Genomic DNA, 27,170 nt, shown 5'->3' on the forward strand with positions numbered 1-27,170 from the left:
ATATATTTATATATGGATCATACACACACCTATATACATACATAAGTGTGTTTGTATAATCTTTGCCCCATGGTTTAAATTACTAGCTTAAACATAAGTCTTGGGATTTCCCTGGCAGTTCAGTGATTAAGAATCCAAGCTTCTACCACAGGGAGCACAAGTTTGAGACCTCATTGAAGAAGTAAGATCCCATAGGTCGGGCAGTGTGGCCAAAAAAATTAAAGAATAAGTCTTTGCACCTTAGTAACTCCTGCATGGTTTTGCACTAGCCACACTGTCTTTTTGCATAAAAACAAAATGCATATTTACCAACATAAAATTATACAACCAGATTTGATTATTAGCGAACACTCGAGGAATTACCCAACATTCATTTTTTAAAAATACACAAAAGAGAGTAAAAAACAGACCACAAGTGACATGTCTGAGAAATAGAAATAGGCTATAAAAAGCCAGAATGGTAGTTATTATTTGCTCATGCATGTTTGCGTATGGAAAACTGTGACTTTGTGAAATGATTATTCAGACTAAACTGAATAATTGATTTGCTTTAACTGGTTAATATCAAAGTAATCAATTGGAAGTAGGCTTGCTCTTCCAACTGGTTTTTATAGAAGTGTTAAAGTTCACAAAGAGAAATCTTAAAATTTTGACATACAGCAGCTGGAGATTCCTGGGGGACTGGAAAGTGTTTGAATGAAATGTCAGTTGCTGCAGAAAACAAGTATAAAACATTCCCTTATAATGGACTGTGTCTCATTTCCTGTGAGTGGAGCACCGTTGTCTAGATTGTACAAAATGTGCTCAAAGGTAACTTAAATTGTTTAAATGAACCTATTTAGGAAGTTTAAAGACTTCAGATAATCATTAGAATTTTTTAAGCATTTAATTATTATTTGTATTGTATCAATAACACAAGGAAAATGATAGGTGATAGAAATAATAAAAATGGAACTTTAAACCAATTTTAAGTATAAAATATTATGTGTTTATATAAAATAAATTCATGCCCTGAATTTATTTTAGTTACTTAGCATTACATATCATTGGAAGACACAGAGGAGTATGTGGATAATATTCACTAGTTCCTGTTTTGGTATTTACGCTTTTATTTTTATCTCTGTGTATATTTTTTTATTAAATTGAAATTTCTGGGAGTTCCATCCTGGTCTAGTGGCTAGAGTTCAGTGCTTTCACTGCCATGGCCTGGGTTCAAATGATCCGGGAACTGAAATCCTACAAGCCTCGTGTGTGGCCAAAAAAAAAAAAATTTTGGAATTTCTGTTTTGACCTAAGTTTCTCCACATTATTAGACTCTTCCATAATTTGTTTTAACATATCCACTACTTTTAGACAGCTAGGTTGTTTGACTTTTCAGTTTCATAAATTGCATTGTGATAACAATTCTAGTGGATAAATCTTTGCCTCTAATTCTGTATCCCTTAATACCTTAGGATAAATTCTTGGAAATGGAAGATCAGAGGCAAAGGGTATGAAGGGTATGTACAGTTTAAAGCATTTGATAGACCCTGTCAAAATGCCCTGAAAAAAAAAAAGTTGTATCAATTTACACTCTGACTAGAAATATTAATAAGTATCTTTTCCCATAAGCCATTGACAAGGAATGTTGCCATGCTTAAAATTTTGGCAACTAGATGGAAACATAGTATCTTACTGTTGTATATTCATTTGAGTAATAGGTTAAATATAGTCTCATATAGGTGTGTGTACTCTTTGTATTTCTTTTGTGAATTGTCAGTTTATGCCCTTTGCACATTTTTCTATTCGGGGTGGAGAAATGGGTCTTCCAGAAATCAGGAGGATGAAGGAGGAGACAGCATTCAAGGACACTGGGACACTGACTCTGCTTTTTTCCACCTTGTGTACATCTGGCCTTGATGAGACGGGTTTGGTTGCAGGAGGACCTGATAAAAATAAACGTCTCCTTAAATGCAGGCCTTCTGCTTATAGACATATGTGTAGTTCCCCAGTAGTGATGAATAATGACACGAACTCCAGCTATGAAAGAGCTGGGGCACAGCACAGATGTAACGTCCTCCACTCTATCAGGATTCCACCTTGCTTAAACAGCTACACGCTCCTTATTAGAGATTCTAGGTGCCAAGAAAATCTGTATTGACTCCAGCTTGGAGGAGCAAGTTCATTTCCACAAAGTTTCTGTATCCTTATTAAATAAATGAAAAACTTAAAGCAGGTGATAGTAACAGTGGGAGGTAAATCTCTTTCCATCAATCAATAGGCTGTTGGAAAAGATACAGAGATATAGTTACACATGTACATATACATATTTTTTTTCTTATTGAATTGCATAGGTTTCATGAAGCAAGAATCTTAATAACCCCTTGTCTCTTTTAAAATATCTAAATATACCATTAAGTGCTTTCCTCGGTTTAATTTTGTATTTGTTCATTTATTTGGCATCCTTGAGTGGGCTTGAACCATTTCATTTTTGAAAGAATTTTTTAGAAACTTTAAAATATAGTTATCAATTATTATTTTCCTTGTGGCTTTTTTATGCCTAGAAATGTTGACTTTACCCCTAGAACAAATAATCAGTTTTATTTTCTTCACTTTCGTATTTTTTTTTTTTACATTTAATCTATCTGAATTTTATTTATTTTTTTAATTTAATTTTATTTTTAAACTTTACATAATTGTATTAGTTTTGCCAAATATCAGATATAGTCTGGCCCAGCTGGTAAAGAATCCGCCTGCAATGCAGGAGACCTGGGTTCAATTCCTGGGTTGAGTTGAGTGGTGTACAAATTTAAATTGATTTCCTTCACACAGTTTGCTTTTATAAATGTCATTTAATTTAATTAGGGATTGCTTCATAATGTCCAATGAATACATGCTAATCTACTTAAATTTGGCAATAAGACATCAATAAAAATTAGTGCTATTAATTCTTTGCAAAAGAAATGGGGTAAGATTTATCAGATATCTTATACAATAGTAGTAGATACTAAATTCAGGTTTGGCGGTTTCTGAGAGATCTAGAATGTTAACTAAAATTAAACATTTTCAGGAATGCACAATTAACCAGTAACAGTATAATATGTAACTCTTAGGCATTGCAAAAAATATAGTAGAAAAACAGACTCTCATAAGTTTGTGGACGTTACATATAATAGCAGCAGTTATGAGATCTATTTTTTATTAAAAAATAAAACATGAAACCTGCAAAAGCCAGGTTGCATTATGCACTTATTTTGTGGACCTCCTTGCCTTAAATAATTTGACAGATATTTTTAAACAATAAGATTGGACCTTTTGCTCTCAGGCCTACAGACTTGAAGATACAGGGTGTTACAAACAGAAAACAATTACAAGACAAAGCAACTGGATGAAATGGTTTAGCAACATGGCTAAATTGCACACTGGAAAGAAAAAAGTAATAGAGGTTTAGAAAAGGAAAGATTTTGAAGAGTTCGTAGAATTCCAGCAAGATGTTGAAGGTAGTAAAATATGTTGAAATATTTGCAGAAAAGCAGTACATACTTACAGTTGGAAAAACTTGAAGAAATGCTTGGAAGCACCAATGGAAACAATGGTAGCCTCCTTAGGTCACCCTTAGATTCTGGAAGAATCCTCTTGGGGAATACTGGAAGCTAAAGTTGACAGTTAAGTGGAATCCACTTGTGGAGAACTGCCAATGTCATGGTGAAAGAGCTAAGATTGTTTCTGCAGGCCGTGTCTGTCCAGTCCACCTCTTAAAACAGTAGAGACACAATGAATGGACTGTGTGAAGGCCAACTTGGAATGGATGAGCCGCAGTTCCATATATATAACACATAGAAAGGCGTTATGCTGAATCGAGAGGACAGGTGTAGTAGGATTTTCAGGACTTTGTCATGTGAGAAAGACAGGAGTTAAAATGAGTGCAGAACCTGGACAAATGTGGCTGCAGTAGGAAAATAACGAAAGGCCCCAGAAAGAGAGTTGAAATAGACTGTCATCCGCACAATTACATAAAGCCATCGTGCAGAAGAGTGCATATTGCAGTTTATGAAGCAGTAAACAGTATGAAAAAGATGTTAGTCAAAAACTAAAAATAGATGTGGATTTAAGGGAATATTCAATGATTTTATTCAAAAACGAGATGGACAGTGAATAATAGCAGATCTAATACAGACTCAAAAGAGATGCTTATTTCTCCATTTTTTTTTTTTTTTCCTGAAAGATCCCTTAGAACAAGACACTTAGTTATCATACAACATCAGTAAGAACCCTATCTATTCTATCCCGGTGCACTAATTTGTTACTAGAGTAAGAGCCTCAGTGATTGAAAGGCAGAGTCCGAGAATATCTTATTCCCATGCATTTTAGTTGTGTCCTGACAGATCTCAAAGCAGTCACTACATAAAATAGATTTCCTGTGCTCTTGACTTTGTATTGACTTTGTACTTATCTTCACCATGGCTATAATGAGCATTTTGCAACTAATGTATTTTCCATGGGAACCACCAGAAAAACCATAATGGTACAAGGAGGGAGGCTGCAAAATTATTAACAGTAAATCTTATTACATTTCCACCAGTGGGTCTCAATCCTGACTAAGATTTTATATCAGTGCGATTGAATCCTGTAGATGGCTTGATAAACGCAAGGGCGTGCCCTAACACTGGGCCAGTGGGCTCTTCAACGCTCTAAAGACAAAGGATTTAAATTCCAGTAGCTCTTATGGTCTAGGTGTAAACTTTATGGTTTTACCATTAGTACATTGAGTGTGATTATTATTCTTTATCCCAAAATCTTAAGAGATCAGTGCAGAGGGTCAGAAGAGGAGCAGTATTTCTTTAAAGTATTGCAATAATTTTACCTGTCTATTCCTATTGCTAAAGGGATACAAAGGATGAAAGGGACCTATTTGGTGGTGACAAGTTTTTCCTATAAGGGATAAGAATATTGCCATATCTACCCATGATGTGGATATTGCCATATATACCCATGTTTCAAGTGATTTGTACTAAGTGTATAGCTCATTAATAGTTGACAGCTGTCAGGCAAGATTTTGCTTTCTGAAGAAATACCAGGAAGGCTCAGTACTTAGACTGACCTTTTGCATGAGATATATTTCTTATCCTACCTTAACTAGGAAATTTTATACACAAAAATCCTCTTACTCCAATCAATTCTGATTCTGCTGTGATGACATCGTTCCTTTATGGAACAGTTTGTATTCTTTCCAAAATCCTTTCAAGATTCTTTCAAAATCCTTTGGCATCCCATGGAAAGTGTCACTGCTCTGCAGAAGGATTTTGAAAATAGTTACTTTGTAACAATGATAACTCATAAGGATTTTGGATGTGAACGTTGTTATTGTTCTTTAGAAAAATCATTGTATGAAAATCCAAATGGCAGAGTAGAGGTTGACAGAGATAGAGGCAGAAACAGAGTTAGATATTTGTATTGTATTGAGTACCTATTGTATTCAATCTACTACCTTCTGAGATTTTGTAGTATTATCCCTATTTAACCAAGAAAAGAAAATTAAGGCTGAAAGAATCTAAATATCTTGATATGGTTCCAAAATGACAAGGCCAGGATTGAAAGCCACTGTGTAATTCCCAAACCCACTATCTGATTCTACGGGGAGGGAGGAGGGTGGGGGGTTCAGGATGGGGAACACGTGTATACCCATGGCGGATTCATGTTGATGTATGGCAAAACCAATACAATATTGTAAAGTAAAAAATAAATCAATGAGTAAAAAAATAATAATAATAAATAAAAAATAAATAAATCCCACTGGACTACACCGCTTACTCTTGCATAGGATCTCCTGGTACCTGGGCAACAGTATAGCTCCTGTCCCCTCAAATCACCTGCTTTTCAAAGAGAAGGAACAAGCCTTGTGAATTTAAATGTCTTCCATGTCACCTTGAGCTTCTGTGTAGTTGGATTTGTTTCATACTTCTTAGTCTAAGATATAATCCTCCTATTTTAAGAAAACAGTTTCTCTGGCACAGTGCTAGGGACACTTGATTATAAATGGAAAGATACGGGTTCTTTATGCTGGTTCTATCATTAACTTGTTTATCTTGGATCATTCACCCAATGTCTTTTTGTCTGAATTCTTTCAAACGGTGCCTACTTATTAAACCATTTTAAAGAATATGCATGTTTATGTTTTTGGTTAACCGTCCACGGCTAATATTGAAAAGTTTTTTTTCTTGAGGATTTACCTCAAAGGAGGAAAGTCACACTGGGTTAGGATAAGTCCATCAAAGTGAAGAGAGAATCGAATAAACTACCTAAAGTAGCAAGAAAAATTAGACTCATTATTTGCATCAATCAAGTATAATACAAGTTTCCTTTGCTTTTGTGTATGTCCAGTAATACATTGATAAAGAATGGAACTATGATCCTTAAATGAATTCAAGATATGTTATTGCCTACAAAATTTTGTTATCTTTTGTTTTCACTAATATTTCTATGTTACCCAGTCATTTCAGATTCCTAATATAAATTTTTTCAGTGCCAGGAGTTTTATCTATGTAAACATTGAGTATTGTGTGATATTTCATTATATAAGTTTAGGAAATTTGCTTTTAGTGATATTCAGGAAGAAATTTTGGGTGACTAGTTTGCCATATTTGGCAAGTAGGTCCTGAATGTTTAACAGATGAATAAAAAAAAATAACTTTTTGTCTGACTTGCTTCACTTAGCAAAATACTCTGTAGGTTCATGCATGTTGTCACAAATGACAAGATCTCAGGCTTTTTTTTTTTTTTTTACAACTAATATGCCTGTGAGTGTGTGTGTGTGTGTGTGTGTGTAAAACATCATTTCCATTCATCTGTCAGTGGACACTTAGTTTGCTTCCGTATCTTGGCTATTATAAATAATGCTTTAGTGAACATAGGGATGCATAAATCTTTTTGAATTAGGGTTTTTATTTTCTTCAGATTAATACCCAGGGGGTGGGATTGCTAGATCACATGATAATTCTATTTTCAGTTTTTTTTTAAGTGAAAGTGAAGTTGCTCAGTCGTGTCTGACTCTTTGCAACCCCAAGGACTGTAGCCTCCCAGGCTCCTCCGTCCATGGGATTTTCCAGGCAAGAGTACTGGAGTGGGTTGCCATTTCCTTCTCCAGGGGATCTTCCCAACCCAGGGATCGAACCCGGGTCTCCCGCATTGTAAGCAGACGCTTCACCGTCTGAGCCCCCAGTGTTTTGAGGACCCTCCATCCTGTTTTCCACAGTGACTGCACCAATTTACATTCCTGCAACAGTACAGGAAGCTTCCCTTTTCTCCACGTCTTGAAAAACACTGTATATTTTCACTTCTTTGTAGAATATAAAAACAAAACAAACGAACAAATAAAACAGAAACAGACTCACAGATTCAGAGAACAAACTAGTCGCTGCCAGAGGGGAGGGGGTGGGGGATGGTGACACAGGTAGAAACGACCTATTCCTGTGGGATGAAAAGGGACAAACTACCAGTTATAGAGTAAGTAAGTCACATCTTTATTTTATAACTGGTAATAATATACAGCACAGGGAACATAGTCAATGATATTTTAATAACTTTGTATGTTATGTAATCTATAAAAATATCAAATCACTGTTATACATCTGAAGCTAATATAATATTGTAAATCAACTGTACTTCAATTAAAAGACAAAAATAACTGACATTACTTACATATTTCAATCTTTTTAAAAAAGATGATCAAGCCAGTTTTCACAAACGGAAAACTGTGACACTGCCTCATCCTCTCTCGTGCACTTGGCAAAGAAAGATTTCATGTGGAACACAGTGTTTTGTTTTGACCGTGGCAATACTTGATTTCCATACATGAATCATTTCTACTCCAAACTTCCCCATGTATTGTTATCTCTGTCTTTCTTGAAATAGTGCAGCCTCTCAAAACACAATCTGGTTCAGGTTATTATTTCACTGAAAGAACATGCATGTGATCATCAGCTTGTTTCTAGAGGAAATGATCTCTAGGAATCAATTCTTTAGCTTTGTGTGGCTCAAGTAAGTCTGATGGAGACCTTGAGAGATACCAGTTTCGCTCTCTGTCAGCAGACACAACTGAACTAGATACCGTGATTCTTCTGAGTTTGCCTGTATCTGTGTTTAATTAGAAATTTTTACATGACTTCTATCCTAAGTTCTTGGCATGAAATGGAGCAATTTTGGTCCTCATCTTCATGTCATAATCCTTCCTATACTTGAGTAGCAAGACTTATCTTTCTTTTCTCAAAGCTAATTAGGCTCAATAGTCATTCTTTGATAAATTGATCCTACCTCCTAGACTTAATCGTTTTCATTATTCACTGAGCATCTTCCCAATTCATTATGTCTCCTTAGTTTCTGGGAACCTCAAAACACACACACACACATGCACTTTCTCTTGCCATTTTAATGATAGTAATATCACATTTCTGCTCAAAATTATCTTTAGTGCCTACAACATATATCAGCAGTATATTTAAAAGCATGGCGTCTGTCCTCAAAATATGTTTTCAGTGGTTAAATTCTCCTTTATGGCCCTTGAATTCAATTCTGATCTGTGTGACGTTACTAGAACCATTCAAAAGATTCTTTGCTTGTTACTTTTCCCTTCCTCTTGTTTTTTCTAAATTTCTTTGTAATTTTAACCTTGGATTTCTTTAGAATCTTTCATAAAAAACTCTTATTTCCCAGATCATATTTCCTCCCATAGATTAGGAGACCAGAATTTTCGTGTGGCTCTCTTCTCACATCCTTTTATCCTACTAATTTTGTCCAGTTATATTGTAATGTTTAGTTCACTATCCTGCTTGTTAATTATCAGGCCCTCTACCCCTTTTTCTCTCCCTTCATGTCATCCCTATAAATTTGTTTGCAACTGGAATACTCAAATACATGTTTCTTCCAACCTACAGCTCTTAATAAGCCAGGATGAGCAGTAAATGTCTACTCGAAAGGCTGACTTACTACCCATTCAATTCTTATTTCCTACCCTCTAAAAGTCCATGAGGCTTTAAAGAGATCTACATTTAAAAGGGAATACAATATGTTAGTTGTGAATGCCTGCCCTACAAATGTGATATTTCAGTTATTTCTGTTTTAAAAATATACCTTAGAGTAAGTATCTTATTTTAGACTGTCACTTACGGTGTTATATAGGTAAATTATGCAAACTCTCATTAACAAAAATAACTTGTTATCCTTTGCAAACACACTTCCAGTTTAAAAAAAAAAAAAAAAAACTGCTGTTGAGGAACAGAATGGTAGCTGTCTTTTAGTAACCTGCTTTTTTTTTTTTTTCCTAATGGATATAAATCATTAGAAATAAATTGTGTTCTGTCATTGTAGCCGGTAATTGGTGACATTTTCTTGTCACCATGGGATTATAAATAACAGCAATATACATACTGTCAAAAGATTCGTTATGTTATGAAAAACATAAACCAGTAGTCTGTTCCTTTTAACTATACTTTGCATATTTTCTATGTTAAGTGTGACACTGATACTTTCACCAATTTTTAAGGAATACTCAACAGCACAGACTTCATCATTAATAACTTCATATTGTTTCCTTTTGCTTTAAATGTATTTTAATTATTTCTATTTCTTCTATAATGTACCTGGAAAATATATTCTTCAGAGAGAGTTTTGTTTGCAAACAGATATTTTATCCATAAAACAGATAGTGTTTTTTTTTTAAAGTGGTAAAATATATAAGAGATACAAAAGACTGTAAGCATTCATTTTAAAATGGGTCATGTTATAAGAATAAAAATACAAGGACCTCAAATTTTTGCTTGTGTAATAAGTAGTGATAATCTGTCCTCAGGCCAAAGAAATAATAATCCATTGGGAAGGAACATTCATGTGGACCAAATCTCTAATTAACTTGCTTCATTAATTATTAAATTAGCCTGCAAAACACAACTTTCCAATTTGACTGTCCTGGCAACGTCACATACCTATCACCTCTTAGACCACCACACCCCATAAAAGAAGATAATATCTCTGTTTCTTACTTTTAGTAGCTTCCATTGCTTCCTGGAAAGAAGTTTTTATTTTCCTTTACTTCCTCAAAATTAAAACAGGACAGCTCCTGCTGGGTTATGGAGAGGGCTCAACAGACAAGCCCATTACAGCTTTTATTTGACCTCTGTCTTTCTGAACAAGTTTATCTATCTGCCTCTCCCTGGACTCATTTTGGGGAACTCTTGCCTTCACGACTTCCCCATTGAGATGATGTGTTCTAAACTTCTCCCTTTGATTTTCTCTTTCCACTTATGCAACAAAGTTTATCTCAGATTCCTTCATTTTGAGAAAATAACATTAGTAATGCTCAAAATTCTCCAAGCTAGGCTTCAATAGTGTATGAACCAAGAACTTCCAGGTGTTCAAGCTGGATTTAGAAAAGGCAGAGGAACCAGAGATCAAATTGCCAACATCCGTTGGATCATAGAAAAAGAATTTCAGAAAAATATATACTTATGCTAAAACCTTTGACTGTGTGAATCACAACACACCGTGGAAAATTCTTCAAGAAATGGGAATATCAGATCACCTTACCTGCCTCCTGAGAAACCTTTATGCAAGTCAAGAAGCAACAATTAGAATCAGACATGGAACAATGGACTAATTCCAAATAGGGAAAGGAGTACGTCAGAGCTGTATATTATCACCCTGCTTATTTGACTCATATGCAGAGTACATCATGTGAAATGCTGGGCTGCATGAAGCACAAGCTGGAATCAAGATTGCTGGGAGAAATAGCAATAACCTCAGATATGCAGATGACCCCATCCTTATGGCAGAAAGTGAAAAGGAACTAAAGAGTCTCTTGATGAAAGAGGAGAGTGAAAAAGCTGGCTTAAAACTTAACATTCAAAAAACAAAGATCATGGCATCTGGTCCCATCACTTTGCGGCAAATAGTGGAAATGCTGACTTTATTTTCTTGGGCTCCAAAATTCAGTGTGGACAGTGATTGCAGCCGTGAAATTAAAAGACACTTGCTCCTTGGAAGAAAAGCTATGAGAAATCTGGACAGCATATTAAAAAGCAGAGATATTACTTTGCCAACAAAAGTCCCTATAGTCAAAGCTATGGTTTTTCCAGTAGTCATGAATGGATGTAAGAGTTGGACCATAAAGAAGGCTGAGTGCCAAAGGATTGATGATTTTGAATTGTGGTGTTGAAGAGGACTCTTGAGAGTCCCTTGGACTGCAAGGAGATCAATCCAGTCAATCCTAAAGGTAATCAATTAGAATATTCATTGGAAGGACTGATGCTGAAGCTGAAGCTCCAATCCTTTGGCCACCTAATGGGAAGAACTGCCTCATTAGAAAAGACCCTGATGCTGGGAAAGACTGAAGGCAGGAGGAGAAGGGGACGACAGAGGCTGAGATGATTGGATGGCATCACTGACTCAATGGACATGAGATTGAGCAAGCTCTGGGAGTTGGTGATGGACAGGGAAGCCTGGTGTGCTACAATCCATGGGGTCACAAAAAGTCAAACACAACTGAACGACTGAACAACAACAAAAAGGTTTTTCCTTACTTTGTTTTGCAATTATTCATTCAATAAACATAGCCACGGTGTTGCATCTTTCTCTTTAGGGGCTGCAAAGCTGAAAGCCAAGACCTTCCAGGGTTGGTAGTGAAGAAGCTTAGTAATAACTCTAATAGAGCTCCAGATACTTGTAATTTCAGAGCTCTTCATCACATTTTTGTCTCTTTCATTATTTTTGCATTAATTTCTTGTTATTTTGGGCACTACAGCATTCATCTGTCCCTTTTTGTCTCTAAAGTTTAGCCCTTTAGCAAAGTGATCCTTTTACTAATCAAGTCACCAAATCTTTTTTGTTTCCTGGACTGCATTTAAGTTATGTTTGATTTTGAATTCTGCTTTTTCTTTGTTAGCCTCCTGATGTTTCTTTGATTTCCATTCTTCTTCCTACTTAAAATCATATTGCCATCAAAAGCTGTAAAATGAGTCTCTTTCACACTGGATATTTTTTAAAGAAATTTTCCAAACATAAACTGCTATAACATTTTGTCAAAAAATGAACTTGCATGACTTATATATTTTTCACCATGGCAGTCAAAACTATTTGCCAAAGTGGAACTCAATTTTCTACTTTTTATTCCCACTTAACATTTCCAAATCACTTCCAAAATTTCAACATGATTATTGAATACTTTGTCTTACTTTCCTACTTGAAATCTTTTCACTGCTCTATAGTTTCATCAAATTCAACCTATTTATTTATTTCAAAGCTACTTTTGTCCCTAGAATACAGGGAGCATATATATTACTTCATTCACATTTCTGCATTTCTTTTGTCTCCTTTCCTTACATTTAGAAATTTTTATTTCTTTCCTCCAATTCTCTTGATTCCTGGCTCCATAAAATGTCTGTTCACCAAAAACAAGAAGTTGAATCAATCTTCTTAGGAAGATTTCAATCCTCTAAGCTTATCTTTCCCTGGTCGCTTAGACAGTGAAGCGTCTGCTTGCAATGCAGGAGGCCCAGGTTCGATCCTTGGGTCAGGAAGATCCCCTGGAGAAGGAAATGGCAACCCACTCCAGTATTCTTGCATGAACGGAGGAGGCTGGTAGGCTACAGTCCGTGGGGTTGCAAAGAGTCAGACGTTTCTGAGCAACTTCACTTTCACTTTCAAGCTTATCTTTCTTGTTATTTAAACACCAAATAATCTTATCTTCCTTTCTTTACCTGAGATTCCTCTGAAGACATCATAATGGACTCTTTTTATTGGCTGCCATTCTGTGAATCAACCACGTACTTTCTTGACACTTGGCTTGATCATGCTAAGCTGGCAATCTGCATTACCTTCCTAGCTACTGTTTATGGGTAATCCTGCCAGCTTTTGTGGCTTCACTTAAGTACATCTTCATTTTGATTGTTCCAAAGTGCAACTAGCTGACCTACCGCCAAATTCCCACGGTGCCTTTCCCTCTAGTTCTTCCGTGACATTTAGCATTTACTGCATTGTTGTTGTTCAGTCGCTAGGTTGTGTCCAACTCTTGGTGACCCCTTGGACTGTAGCCCTCCAGGCTCCTGTCTTCCACTCTCTCTTGGAGTTTACTCTAATTCATGTCTATTGAATGGGTGATGCTATCTAACCATCTGATTTTCTGCTGCCCCCTTCTCCTTTTGCCTTCAATCTTTCCCAGCATCAGCATCTTTTCTAATGAATCAGCTTTTTGCATCAGGAGGTCAAAGTACTGCAGCTTCAGCAACAGTCCTTCCAATGAATATTCAGGGTTTTCTACATTATATTGAATTTATCTATGTATCTATCTTTTTCTCTCCCCTCTATCTTAAAAGCCTAGAAAAGAGGTGCGAGGCCTTAAAAGCAAAAGAACAGAAGAGCTACACCCAAAACAGGTGCCCAGTTAAATTTTTCAACAACCAAATGAAGAAATGTTCATTGAACTATGCATAATGTCAGAAAGTTTGTGGGAGGAAGAAAGAGAAAAACTTAGTTCTTTGTAGATGAACATTGTGGTCTTCTTGGTGGGGAAATAGATATTTGTATACTCCAACCTACAAAAATATGTTATAAAGAGCTTTATATTGTGGAAGTGTTTTTAAAACTACATTTGTGAAAAGGAGAATGAATGCATTGGCTTCCATGACATATGGTTTTAATTAGAATTCAGACCATTTGTGCAGCCCTTATTATGGTTTCTTCTTATTTGCATTCACTGGATTTTCTTTCCTAAATGATTTATACACTTGCATAACTTGAAATTTTAAGCATTGAATTTATTGCACATTGTCATTATACATTAAAATTATTTTTATAATCTTGAGTACTTTAATAGATCATATGTTCTTATGCATATAATTTATGTTAGGAATTTTTTTTTAGCAAGCTTTACACTGTCATTTGGAGCACTTTAGAAATCAATATCATAGAATCCTATAAGGAGAAAAAAATATTTCCAAAAGTACTCCCCTGTGTTCCCATTAATTTGTGTATTATCAAAGTCTTTATTAGGAATATAGTTGCTAATGTAAGCCTATAATAAACAGAGTATAATTGAATTTTCAATATTTTGTCATCTGGGAGTAATTTCCTTACAAGACCTCTGCTCCATCTTCTGACTAATTGTCAGCAGTTACTCAGTATTACCACATTAATGTCACCAAACATTGTAAAAATATCTACCTGATTGCATTATATTTAAAGATATTCATTTCAAGCTCTTGGTATTTTCTCTTTAAATTATTTACCTCAATTTTAAATATCATTTAGAATGCAGTAAATGTAATGAGCCGACATGTTTTGAAAATACAAATTCAGACGTGAGCGCAGATTTGTTGGGTAGACAGTAAAGACAGTCATGTTGGGAGTCCCAGAGCATCGGAACAGCCTGGTGGTAGAGCGGGGGACTGGCTGGATCAGTCAGGGCTCCTGCTTAGACAGTGGACATCAGACCCTCTCCTTCACTGGGTTCAGCTTGCTTTTTGGTCTGTTACTTTTTTTTTTTTTGTCTTTTCTGTAATCCTTATCTGGGTAGATCAGATTATGACACTATTATGCTAAATGATATCCTACATATTATCAAATCTAAAGGCAATAACAGTTGAACATACTAGACACAGGTGCGTTGGTGGGAAAGAGGGAAAAACTTTATTGCTGGTAGTGCCATATGGTTAGATTTGAACCTTTTTCTAATCCAGAACGCAAGACAGCATCCCTGGGACAATTCGGGTTTCTCTGTTGTTCCACTATAATCAATACTATCTCCTTTCACTCTTACACATGTCTTGATTTGGTCATTAAATTAAATGGTCACTCAACCTGTAACACATTTTTAGCTTAGCACTTCTTTTATTTCCCAGACGGCTTGCTAATGACCTGTACAGTTAGATTGCAACGATTGTGTTCCTACTCAGGAATTCTACATTTGACCTATTTTGCAAAAACTCAGACTCTTTGTTCAACAGTCAAATACTGTTCAACAATTAAATTTTGACTGTGGATATGAGCATGGTCGATTTTTTTAATCCTAACATTTTCATCGTTTGCTTGTCAGTGATACAACATGTATATAAAACACAATATATAAATATATGATGATATGCATATGATTTAAAATTTTTAATTTGGAAGAAAATTTTCCAAGGAGGAGTCTTCACAGTGTATGAATGCAGGAAGGCCTGGTGATGCTAACCTAGTATTGTACACGCTTACGTGTGTTCTCAATTAACTTCATCGCAGCAACGTTTGAGGGGATATTTTATCATGTGATCATGGAAAGGGACATCTCTGTATGTGAGTCAAATCAGCACATTTGGCAAAAATGACAAGTTGTGGTTTCGGATGGCATAGATGAACTCAGGTACAGCAAACATTGACGGGCACCCGCGATGCCCAAAGCCCTGTGCTCAGCTGTGGGAGCATGCAGAGAGAAGGCGGCTTCCTTGAGGGGACGGTGGCTCAGAAGTGGAAGTGGACAGCTCCCAATTAGCAGTCAGCTTCTCCCTGCAGACTGTGCTCAGCTTCTCAAAGGCAGTGAGGGTAGGTTATTGTTACTCCTATTTTATAAATGAGGAAAGTGAGGAATAGAGAGATTTATCTCTTTGTCTGTCTTGAGCATCTCCTTATGCCATTGTGGTGAACCAGACAGATACATCCTGTCCTCAGGGGGGTTTGCAAGTCTAGTGAGAGAAACAGAGCTTCCACAAGCTCATGAAATCACTCCCCATCTAAGGAAAGGAGCTAGCTTAGGTGGACTTAGCTAGTTTCGGGGTGGATGAGGGATGGAGGTCTTTGAATCAGGGGGTCAAGGAAGTCTTTCCTGAAATGTGACAAGTTTAAACCTGAGACTTTAAAGATCAGAATGAGTGAGTCAAGAGAGGCAGTGGAAGAGGTTGCAGGTAGAAAGAAAGCTCGGCGAAGGCCTAAGGAATGCAAGAGCTTGCAGGAGCATTTGAGAACCTGAAGACAGAACACTAAAGGGTAACAAGGCGGGTGTGACTTATGAAATAAGGCTGGTCAAGAAAGCTGGGCTTGGCCGAGCTTGGGTTTTAAAGGCACATGAACTTGCAGCAAATATATGTTGGGCCCCACAAGTCTGTCCCCAGCCCCAAATTGCAGTGGGAAGCCATGAAAAGGTTTCGAGCTGGGAGAGATGTGATCCAATTTGCCCAAGATCCCAGAGCTAAAAACTCCAAGAGCTGGAAGCAGTCTCAGGCCAAGCTGATTTCAGGGCCCCACTCCACATTCTAACACACCATTTCCCCAGAGACTTGACTGACTGAGAATGTGGCAGAAGGTGCATGCATAGAGAGGCACCCACAAAGCATGTGGTGATTCTAAGCAAGAAGAAGTCACATCCACGGGGGCTTTTGTTTTAAAGTCCAAGGGAGGAGGAAGTGGCATATGTCTGGAGGCTAAAGGTTCAGGAAAAGGAAAGAACATAAAATGTAGCAGACACGGAACCTCCACTGACATGTGCCACCCCTCGGGGATGTGCACACGGAATCGCAAAGGTTGGCTGAAGAAAGACTGAATGGGGCTTTACATGCTTGTCTGGGACTCTGGGATCTTTGTATATAATTCAGGAATTATCAAAGAGTCGGGGTAGGTATCTGAGTCAAATAATATGACTAGAGCTGCGCTTTAAAAATAATACCATAATGAAAAAGAATTTGTATAACTGAATCACTTGGCTGTATAGTAGAAATCAACACAACATTGTACATCAACTAGACTTTAATGAAATAAATTTTTTAAAAATAAAATAAATTTTTTAAAATGAGGGAATTCCCTGGTGGTCCAGTAGTTAGGAATCAGCACTTTCTCTGTCCTGGGATGGGTTCAGTCTCTGGTGGGAGGATTTAAGATCCTGCAAGCCATGCCATGAGACCAAAAATAATTTTTAAAATAAACATTAAAAATATTTCTGTGTATACACACACACACACACACACACACACACATGTATATGTATATAAGCTCTATCCTGTCCAACTCTTTGTGACCCCATGGACTGCAGCCTACCAGGCTCCTCTGTCCATGGGACTATCCCATTGAGAATACTGGAGTGGGTTGCCATGTCCTCCTCCAGGAGATCTAGCCCATCCAGGGACTGAACCTGTCTCTCGCATTGCAGAAGAATTCTTTACCGCTGAGCCACTGGGGAAGCCCAGTACCTATGTATACCCACACCTATATCCAGAGTATAAAGACTGGCTCTAGAGGCAGACTGCCTGATCCCATGTTCAAGTTACACCACCAACTAGTTCTGTGGCCTTAGATAGTTCGCTTCATCTCTTGGTGTCTCCATTTCCTCAAGTTTAAGCGGGGTTAATCATAGTGGTGAAGACTGTTGTCATGGCCTGCCTGCCATCTGCCCCACACTGTGGGGGTTGCTCCAAGATGTTGCTTCGTATCTGATGGCCCGTGCCCTGGAACCACTGCAAAGAAGATTTTTAAAGGCAGTTTAGTAGCTGAATTTGTGGACCATTTTGGAGCACATTTTTTTTTGTTTGAAAAGGTGAACACTAGCCAAGATTTCAGGCAAACAATGAGCAAGAAATTTCCCTTCATCATGGAAGTTTATTACAAATCTATTGAACACTCTAGAATGTACACAGTCAAAAAACAAGGTCAAGAAAAATGACTGAACAGCAAAAATTAGAAATTACCATCGATCAAAGTTTGCCCTATTTCATAGTAGCAGGCAGGATTAAAATTCCATAGTTGACATGGATGATTTTTGAAATATTTAAGGCCAAATGTAAATTCTAATTAAGTCAGAGGTTTTATTCTTTGGGCTGACTGTGAAGAAATTGATGGAAGGTTTATGTTATGAATGGAGTTATGTTTATACTACTCAGAATAAAGTGGTTCTCAAAAATAATAATAATAGCACCAACTTCACAATGCTGTTGAGCAGAGTAAATTAGATGATCATTGTAGAGAGTTCCCAGGGCGCTTGACTTACAGTCAGTACTCAATGCCTGTTCACTACTTCAGAAAAAGAACTGGTGCAGGAACTCCTGCAGGAGCTAGTTAAGATTCAGGTAGAGTGAAAGGAAAGGAAAAGTTAAGGGATGGAGTGCAAGGACAAATCACCACATTTGACCAGAAACTCCGTAAGAGAAGGAGCCACAACCACTTGGCTTCCCGTCACATCCCCCCATGGCTCGCCTGGGGCCTGGCGTGGAGGAAGCGTGTGGTATGTGTGGATTTGAATTGAACTCACCCATGATGTGCTCAATAAATGCACATGTTCTGCTGTGGATCCGTTTTGCTCGTGGGTAGCATATGCATATGCTGCTGATGATATGGATCCGTTTTGATAATATCAAGACAAACATCTTGAACTCCACATAAAAAAATAAACTAACAGAGGGAGAGATACTCAACATTTATTATTTCAAATGTCTCCCAACTGTGAGGGTTTATGTTAGCTCGCAAAACTCACCAATTTCCAGAAATTTAACCAAGGCCACATCTCACTTTGCCAATTCAGCAGGCAGGCGATTGGTTCACTGGTGACGCAACTGAGGTTAACCCAGGCTTTGGCTGACATCCCAGAATAATCTAGGGACATCTCTTGAAAGTCTCTGCCACGTGCCCTCTCTGCCTTCCTGACCCGGAACCTCCTCTTGTTGGGCCCCCCACCCCATGTGTGGGGGAAGTGGATGAGTCTGTGGAATGGACTACTGCTCTCACTGCCTCTGGGTTCAGCCGAGGACCCACGTGCACCGGAAACCTCCCTGTGCTGGAGCTTTTCCGCTGACCTGGTCCCGGTGGGAGGTGTGTGCTCCGATCAGGGATGAGATGGACAGCTGAATGGGGGCCTGACCGACGTTGAACCCAGGCGTGAGAACAGGTGCTTTTGACAGCTAGGAAAGAATTGGTCTGAGAATCCCCCTGACAAAGGGGAATCAGAGAAATTAGAGACAAGAGAAAACCTATTAGTCAATTCCCTTGCCAAAGATAAATTGATCCCTAGTGTGTCTTCCGAGTTTCCTGTCCTCTGCAGTTATATCTGTGTCAACGTGTAAGGATGAGGGGCCCCGGGGATGTGGACGAAAGAGGCAGGACTCCAGGCTGGGTTAGGTACCGGGATGAAAACAGATCTGTAGGCATTAAAGAAAAAGGAATGATATGGGGGAAGAAGGACAGTTGACCTTTTTTAGGGCTGGAGATTTGAAGAGAGATAGAAAATCCCATGCAAGAGTCTGTGGTTATGGTTTTCTTAATGAAGAGCTAAGTATTATTTATCCAAAGGGAAGAAGGGCTCTTGTTCAGCATTGGCTCATTTTTTGCCACAAAGTAAAGGTGTTGAGTAAATATTTTTGACATCGCAAGATTAGAATATGTGTTTTGCTTTGGATTCCAGTGACAGAGAAGCCTCCTGGGATAATGTGCTCATACAATGTATTGAAGAGGGAATTGTATGATAATTAGCTAAAATGTGGATTTAATTGACTATCTATAGTCACTTAAGCGTGCCAAAGAATCCTGTTGCTAAAGATAAGATCATATTGAGATGCAAGCAGGTAGAGAATGATCAGTTCTTATTTGCTTAGACCATTTTTCTCATCTTGTATAAGAAGAAAGGAGATGATTCTCAAAGAAGCTGTGCAGTAGGCCTTTGTCTTGCTTTTAATCACAGTAAACTAGATGGCTGATTAATTGAATTGACTTAGATTGTCTGACGTTTTTACACTGCTTCGTATTTTTTGGGTGTTTTCAAATTGTACGCAGACATTTTGTTGCATGTCTCATATTCACAATGACAGCTGAGCAGCGTCATTCCCAGCCAGCCTCAGCCCCTGTCTCATTCATGGTGCGAGTGAAGGACTTGGGCAGGAAGCATTAAGAGCGACTTTCCTTCTCTTGTAATGTATTCATTTTCCAAACTCATCATCAGGGTACACCCTCCTTGATGCTGTTTTCTTCTTAGATTTCAAGTCTTTGGTGCTAAGACTGCCGCTCGAATTCCAGCCCTCCACGACCCTAGACGCTGGCCTGATCTTCAGCCAGATCCACTCTGAGCTGAAAAGACAGGCCCAGGGTGGGGCCACAAGCCCCCAGTTCATCTGACCTTTAAAAACCTCTTTGCATGAGCCTGTTGTCTTGATCCCACTTCCGGCTTGTGAGCTCATGTGATTCAGGGCACCTGATGCCGGGCCCAGGTGGCATCTTGACCCCCTGATGTTCAGGTCACGGCTTCCCCCATGCCTGTCACCCTGTATGCTTCTCACCGTCCCAGATCCTTATCTGAAACCCACGGGCTGGGACCACACACAACCGACCCTCCTAAAAAACAACTGATGTGACGCTTGTTGAAACAGTAAGGAAGGCGTCACTCAGGACAGCTGGCAGCGGTGTCCGATGATCGTAGTGTTACTAGAGCTGAACACTCGAGTAGGTGGGGGACTTACCACCACGGAGTAGGCTGGGGGGATTCATGGATATAGCAGTATCACGAGGGGATGTCAGGCGTGGCGGAGTTCTTGTGAAACTGACTTAAACGGACAGTTCTTGCTGAAGGCAGGCTGAGGTCTTATGCAGCAAAGGTGGGGAGTGAGGATATATTCAGCTGTGGAGGGAGAGGGATTCTCTCTGGACAGATGTGGCCGGAGTCTTGTTAAAACCGGGCTGTGCCGGCCCCACAGGAGGGGCTGAGCTCTCAGAAGAGTGTGTCATGCGGTAATGTTTATTTGAAAGTTGCTTCCCTGGTTGGCTCAGTGGTAGAGAACCCACCTGGCAATGCAGGAGACGCAGGAGAGGCAGATTTGACCCCTGGGTTGGGAAGGTCCCCTGGAGAAGGGAACAGCAACCCACTCCAGTGTTCTTGCCTGAAAAATCCCATGGACAGAGGAGCCTGGCAGGCTGCAGTCCCTGGGGTCACAAGAGTCAGACAGGACTAAGTGACTGAACAACAAACAATAATATTTAAAAGTTGTTAAAAGTCCTCTTCACAAGAAAAAAAATAATTGTTACCATATATTGTTGTTGTTCAGTCATTCAGTCGTGTCTGACTCTTTTGTGACCCCATGGACTGTACCTGCCAGGCTCCTCTGTCCTTGGGATTTCCCAAGCAGAAACACTGGAGTGGGTTGCCATTTCCTTCTCCAGGGGATCTTCCCAACCAGGGCCTGAACCCGCATCTCCTGCCTGGAAGGCAGATCCTTTACCTCTGAGCCACCTAGTGATGGATGTTAACTTGACTAAGTGGTGGTCATTTTGCATGTGTACAAATACCAAATCATTGTGTTGTATCTCTGAAGTGAATATAGTGCTGTATGCCTATTATATCTAAATAAAAAGAGATAAGTAAAAGAGAAAGTTAGGGTTAAAAAAAATGGTCAAGGAGAGAGCGTTCGTCAGTATAAAAAGCAACAGTTTTATCCTAAAACCTTGTATAAAAAGTCAGGTCTTTATGGCTGTACCAGTGGCAGGACTGTTTCCAGGGACAGACCATGCTTGCATTTAAACTCATTTCACCACAGGCATCCTCAGACAGAGGGTCATTTTTTTTTAATTGGGGTACAATTGCTTTACAATGCTGTGTTAGTTCTGCTGTAAAGCAACACGAATCATCTGTGTGCACGCAGATATCCCCTCCCTTTTGGAGCCCTTCACACTCCCACCAGCCCCCCCTTGCCACCCATCTAGGTCACCACGGAGCTGAGCTCCCCGTGCTGTTCAGGAGAAGGTCATCTTTGTCTCCTCCCTTCTGCCACCCACATTGGGCTGGGAAATCTGGCCTGAAGCTTTCACTCAGATCCTGGGATTCGAGGAGAGCCTGGGAAGATGGCTCTGTTAACAATGCTCCAGTCTTTCACACTTACCCTGCGAAGTAGATCTGATCAAATGAAGAAATACATGCGATTCACATGTGACATTTTATTCAGAGCCAAAATTATAAGGGAAGGGAGTTCATGTGTTTATACTCAGAGCAATTGGCCAAGTTTTCTTTCTAAACGTCTTGTGCCGTTCAGTTTATTTTTTCTTGAAAGTATCAACTGTTCTTCATTTAGTACCAGGACTTAGGAGACTGTAGAGTGAAGGCAATGGCAACCCACTCCAGTACTCTTGCCTGGAAAATCCCATGGATGGAGGCATGGGGTCGCGAAGAGTCGGGTACGACTGAGCGACTTCACTTTCACTTTTCACTTTCATGCATTGGAGAAGGAAATGGCAACCCACTCCAGTGTTCTTGCCTGGAGAATCCCAGGGACAGAGGAGCCTGGTGGGCTGCACAGAGTCGGACACGAATGAAGTGACTTAGCAGCAGCAGCAGCAGAGTGAAGGCAGGTAGAGTCGCTGAAGAATGCTCTGGTTGTGCATGTTGACAAACCAAGAGTACAAACAAAGAAAGGGATTTGGTATATTAATGGCCTTCCCCTTCCCCAAAATTTCTACTTCAGTAGCCCTTGAACAAGTTAGAAAATTAGTACGGTGAATGGGCTGTTTTAGCTCCTTTCCATTGGCTTTTCAAATGCCACCAATATTGAAATATTTGTGTTTGCTTGGCTGGCAGAGCGGATACTCAAGGTTCTCCAAAAATGCAACTCTGTTCTTCCGGCAACTTGAACCTTCACACTGGCCTTCCCCTTGTCTCCACAGTTTCCTGCTTACTCCCTCCTCTAATTACTCTTCCTTTTTTCAGAATCTTTTCATGACTCTTTTAATGTTCTCCTTTATTCCCTCTTGCCTGCATTCCACATTTCTTTTCCACCCCCGGCTTTATTTGGCTACAAGTGCCGAAGACTTGTATTGAGTCTCAAGGCCAAATAATAAGCACCATCTCCCACAAAACAATTGTATGGATTTTCTATTGAAAATAGCATTCTCCTGGCCTTAGTGCATGGGGATTTAAAAGCTAGATCGACAGCCCCCCAAAGAAGAGCTTCGTGAGACAGATTAGCAAAGTGTTCTTCAGCTCTTGACTCATTTTTCTGTATATGAAATGTTTTACCACAAATGCATCATCACACATCCCAAAAAGAAACCTCCTTCTGCTTGTCAAAGTCAAATTCAGACTTCATCCAGACATTAAGTCAAGAGAAGGGTGAGCGTGAATGTGTCTGTACAAGCAAGGGATCTTATAAGGTAGATCTGGCAAGTGGATCTTTTACTGTGTGTCTTGTATAACAGGTTACCAGGACTCTGTCCCACAAAGATTCATCACAATACTTGGTACTTATTTGGTAGAATAACTTATCTGTGAAAAGTTATTTTTTAAATAGGTAAAAATAAAATGACTGGAAAGTGAAATTTTTTTTTTAATAAAAGGGAATTTTTATGGTCTGTTTATCCTTTTTTCTGCCCCTAAAGATAAATTATTTCAACAAGCAACTGATATAAACTGAGAGTTTCTTTAAGTGGTTAGAAGATGACAGGTGTATGTATTTTAATTCTTTCAAGAGACACAGTGTTTACAGAATCAGTTATCGTTCATATTGTTTTCCAATAGCATTCCTATAAAGTCACTAGATGGACATCTAAATTGCATTTTAAAAATTGTGTCACCTTTGATCCTGTACCTAGGAAAAGTAATGTTTACCTTACAAAGATGAAAACTCTACTGAGGATATTATAAATTAACATCACGTTATTATGTCATAAGTGGCAGAATCTCGCTACTTATTGACTTTAAATGTAAGAAAGAGAAGGTGAATCCTGAACAGAATAGTGAGTCACTGTTTGGAGAAAATCAATCATCCGATCAATCAGAATTCACAGAAGAATCTTTGTGGCTTTGGCTTAAACATTTTAGTAAACACATCAGAGCATGATTAGGAACCCTAAAGATTGTGAACAGTCAGTAATTTATCCCAAGAGTGGGTTCTTACAAAAGAGAACCTCTCAAGAAAGTTTGGGGACTGCTAACTCAGAAGGATTTTTAACATTATATATTTTTGAAAGTGTTTGTGCTTTGAAGACAAAGAATGATATACAAAATAAAATTCTTAAATTCTAAGGGATAGTAATTAGAAATTTTAAAAAATAATTTAGTCTTGCTTTGGGATTGCTCTTCTCCATATGGGTAAGTAAATATGTAAGCATACATCTGTTCCCTTGAATGGAGAATGGGCTTTCACAAATTATGAAGAGCTTAAGAACTCTTGGGAATTATGCTTTTTTTTCAACCATCTGGATATCGCGGGTTGCTTTTCTTTTCTCGGTGGCGCTCTCTTCTTCGTTCCAGTTGTTCCCATCCTAGCTCAGAGATCCATCACCACTTCTCTAGGATTCACCTCCTACCTGCTCCCCCTAACTTGTCAATCTTCCCTCTCCACCCTCTGCCATGACTAAGGCGAGCTTCCCCAACACAGTTTCTTTTATGTCATTTTGCTGAAAAGCAAACTTCTGGTGATGATGATAATAACACTAATAATGTGCTAAATATTTATTGAGTGGCCCTACACACTAAACTTTGTTTGATCTTTTGATACGTTTTCTCATTTAATCTTCAAGCCAAGCTTACAAGGTGTGTTTGAGTATTAACCATGTTTAATAGATAACAGTTTGAGGCTTAAGCATTTAGGTACTTTGCTGGGGCTTCCTCAGCAACTTAAACCCATTCCTTGTCCTCTCACCCTGCAAATGTAAAATATTCTGCCTGACTTCCAGGCACCTTCTTGTTTCCAATGTAATTTTTTCTCTGAAACATTTGGTAGAAGGTTAACTTCATGGAACATCTGGAAATTGACTGCTATTTTGTTGCATTATCTTGCTTTTGCATCTGAAGTTTAGTTGTTAAATGAAATTGAATGTGAGACTCTCTAGCTATCCCAGTTTCTTGAAAATGTTTATCTGTATTTACGAACCCAAGAACCATTTTGAAAGGGTCAGGGGCCAATGACCAAAAGGAGCTGACCCTGCTCCAAGACAAGAGGCTGATAACCAGCATGCAGACAGGTGAAGGGGTGATGCTGTGGGGCAGAGGCTGCTGAAGCTCTTCTTTTGTACTGCTTTCCCTAGTCAGGGTTTCAAGTCTGGTCCCTTTCATAACTGGAACTTCAAACATCAATTATATGGTACGGTCCCTATAGAAATGTCTAAAGTCATAAAGCAGGGAAAAAGGAAGATGCTGTTCTCCATACATCCCACATCATTAACATGTCAAACGTCCCTTCCCATTTAAATGAAACTGGGATGTTTTCCAACTTTTCATCTTGACTGTGAGTCTAGTTGCCTGTGTCGGGAAGCGAGGGAGGCTCAGATGAAAGTATTAGTTTTGTGTTTCTACTCATCTGATCCCCCCAGCCAGCTGGCCTTCCCACCTGCCCCACCAACTCTGCTCAGAAATTACACGTTCAAACAACTTATCAAAACCAGACCCCCATTGTAGCCATTTCTGCCAAGTGAGCCAATTTGGGTTTCATGGAGGAAATAAAGAGATTAAGGAACTACACCCAGGCCAGAGAAATTAGGCTTCAAAATGGAGCGAAAGGAACTTTGCAGCCATTTTACCTGTTGGGGGAAAAAAAAGAAAAAATGATGTGTAGTCATTTTAAAAATGAGTAATTTTAGCTCAGTGGATCTGACCCAAGTAAAGAAATCTGAGATGTAGCTATTTAACAAAGACTATGCAAAGCAGAGATTTGTGCAACTGTGCATCATATTCTAAACAAGTCGCCGACATCGATTATTATTTCTGGGCAAGCATAAGGCTGCAGTTTCAAAGCCACGTTTTACTAGATGACTCTTTAAAGGTCACTTTACGAAGCATAAGATAATTCCTTCGAGGGCGCCCGGAGCCCACCTCCCTCGGTCGGGTTTTATGTTTCATTGACTGTATTAGCATTGAACTCTTTAAGAATGACAGGCTGCAGTCGGAGGATCCCAGGTGGGCCATGGGATCTGCGGGGCCAGCTGTTCCTTAGCTCAGATAATTCTTCTTTTTGAGATTTACAGATCCGTTTGCATTTGACAGACCCGGCATGTCTTTGTACTGCCCAGTCCTGATGTTTTTAAAGGAAAGCAGCTTAATAATTTATTAACTGCTACATTTCCTCTGGGTTTTATCTGTGTGATGCTGAGTTGAATCCCAGAACATGATAAATCGGAAGAATTTTGCAGAAGCCCATTCTCGAAGACAGCCAGGGCCTCTTTGTTATTGAGGTTGTTGCTGACGACCCCTCAGAGGGCTCCTGTTGGTTTACCTGGGTGGACGGCGGCAGAAAACAACCAGCTCTGGGAAGTGGGACTGTCACGTCGGGGCTGAGGTTGCCGACAAAGTACCCTGATCCGTGAGAGAGTCAGCAGTGTAATGACAGTGAAATGTGGCCGCAGCGTGTTTTGAGGCATTCCTGAATTGTCTGGATGCGCCAGCGACATTATGCCATCTCAGCTGTGTGCCTTTCCTTGTGGGATCCTCTCAGCCCAAAGCACCCTGCTGTCCCCACGCCTCTACTTCTTCAGAACCTTGGCCATGTTTTGTTTTATTAATTTTATTTATTTATTTTATATTAGAGTACAGTTGATTTGCCATGTTGTGTTAATTTCAGGTGTATGGCTAAGTGATTCAGTTTTATACCACACATACTGTTTTTCAGGTTCTTTTCCCATATAGGTTCTTACAGAATTCTTACAGCTGTCCATGTTTATAGCTGCTCTCAAAAATGGCTTTGTTACCAGTCACTTTTATTGATCCTCTTCAAAATGGCTCTCACCTTGGCCTTCTTTGACTTGTTTACAACACTTGCAGATCCTACTTTACATGAGGATGACTGTTAGCTTTTGCCCAGTACTCTGGGTCAAAAGGCCACGGTCTCTGTGGCCATATCATCTTGGTAATTCCTGTCCAGCCCAGTGCAGTATCCTGCCTGTGGTAGACACTTATCCACTGAATACAGTTTTGGAGAATAGTTTTTAATTCTGTGCCCTAATCCTTTCCCATGTTTCTTGTCCCTTTTCTGATTGCATGATCTGATCTGATGCTCTGCCAATGCTTGTGAAACTTACTTTAGTAACAACTTATGTTGTTATTCAGTCGCTCAGTTGTGTCCAACTCATTGAGACCCCGTGGACTGCAGTACTCCAGGCTTCCCTGCCCTTTGCTATTTCCCAGAGTGGGCTCAAACTCATGTCCATTGGTCAGTGATGCCATCCAACCATCTCAACCTCTGTCAAAATAAATAACTTTTAGAGACGTTAGTGTTAAAAGC

General features: G+C 39.1%; 1 protein-coding gene and 1 pseudogene across 15 annotated transcripts in view; both read left to right on the forward strand.

The window, feature by feature from the left end:
* The window catches only part of TENM3 (teneurin transmembrane protein 3), a 2,746,241-nt gene that overhangs the window by 2,329,389 nt on the left and 389,682 nt on the right, over positions 1 to 27,170 (forward strand). The gene's annotated exons all lie outside the window — the stretch shown is intronic.
* On the forward strand, positions 17,137 to 17,668 carry LOC113885055 (annotated as a pseudogene).

The sequence above is a fragment of the Bos indicus x Bos taurus genome, chromosome 27, assembly GCF_003369695.1.
Source record: "Bos indicus x Bos taurus breed Angus x Brahman F1 hybrid chromosome 27, Bos_hybrid_MaternalHap_v2.0, whole genome shotgun sequence".
Lineage (NCBI taxonomy): Eukaryota > Metazoa > Chordata > Mammalia > Artiodactyla > Bovidae > Bos > Bos indicus x Bos taurus.